This window comes from Chaetura pelagica, unplaced genomic scaffold (assembly GCF_000747805.2).
Source record: "Chaetura pelagica isolate M959 unplaced genomic scaffold, ChaPel_1.0 scaffold65, whole genome shotgun sequence".
NCBI lineage: Eukaryota > Metazoa > Chordata > Aves > Apodiformes > Apodidae > Chaetura > Chaetura pelagica.
This window is the reverse complement of record NW_009953386.1, coordinates 2,946,829-2,947,789: the sequence shown is the minus strand read 5'-3', so window position 1 is coordinate 2,947,789 and position 961 is coordinate 2,946,829.

Genomic DNA, 961 nt, shown 5'->3' with positions numbered 1-961 from the left:
AAGGCAGGCAGGAAGGAAGGCAGGAAGGAAGGAAGGAAGGAAGGAAGGAAGGAAGGAAGGAAGGAAGGAAGGAAGGAAGGGTTAAATGGAACCAAAACCAAATCCCACATTTTTAAATAGCTAGGGAAATAACCATTAGAACAAATCTACCAATGGAAGTGAGGACTTTTAACGTCCCAATGGTTTCAAGATGGAGAGATGCTGTCTGTGCATAACTGGGTTCAAACCAGAGATGACTGGACACACATAGCAGCTGGTGCCACAAAGAAAGTAAAACTCTATGATCTAACAGTTTTTTCTGACCCCATACAAAAAGAAACGTCTGATGTTATATTTTACGTGATACAGAAAATGAAGTAAAAGTTCTTCTTTCTGAGTGACTGTACCAAGCATATATGTACACCCAACAGCACAACACGTTTCTCTGCTTCTGAAGATTTATGAGAATTCTGAAGTCTGGACATAGCTTGGAAAGACGCAGCTCAAGTCCTCTGAAAAAAAAAATGCATTGCTTTGTTAGTTAAGTGACTGTATTTCACTAGAGCATAGCTCAGTGGAGAGCCATCACCAAGAGCTCACAGTCAAGCAACTCCCAGCGCTGGAATGTTTGTAGTCCTCTCAGGGTCTGCTTCCAGATTCTACTTTGCCTTGCACTGGAAGACAAATTTGGTGATACCTGCAGGAAGAATAAAATCTGCTCATTTGTTACCACAATGTGCTTTTTTCTTTTTTTCTGGTTATGACTTTTGGAATCTATAAATCCTGAATTTTGCTTTAAGCTTCTTCTTCAAGTTTATTTGAGATGACTCTGAAACCATTATTCTTTATCTTCCACTATATATCTCCCACTTCATGCTCCTCTAAGTTCAAATATGCATCTAAGAATATCAACACAGCTGACAAAAAAGCATTAATGAGATTTTTAAGGCAACAAATAGCTAGATTTTTAGGTTTTATTTGA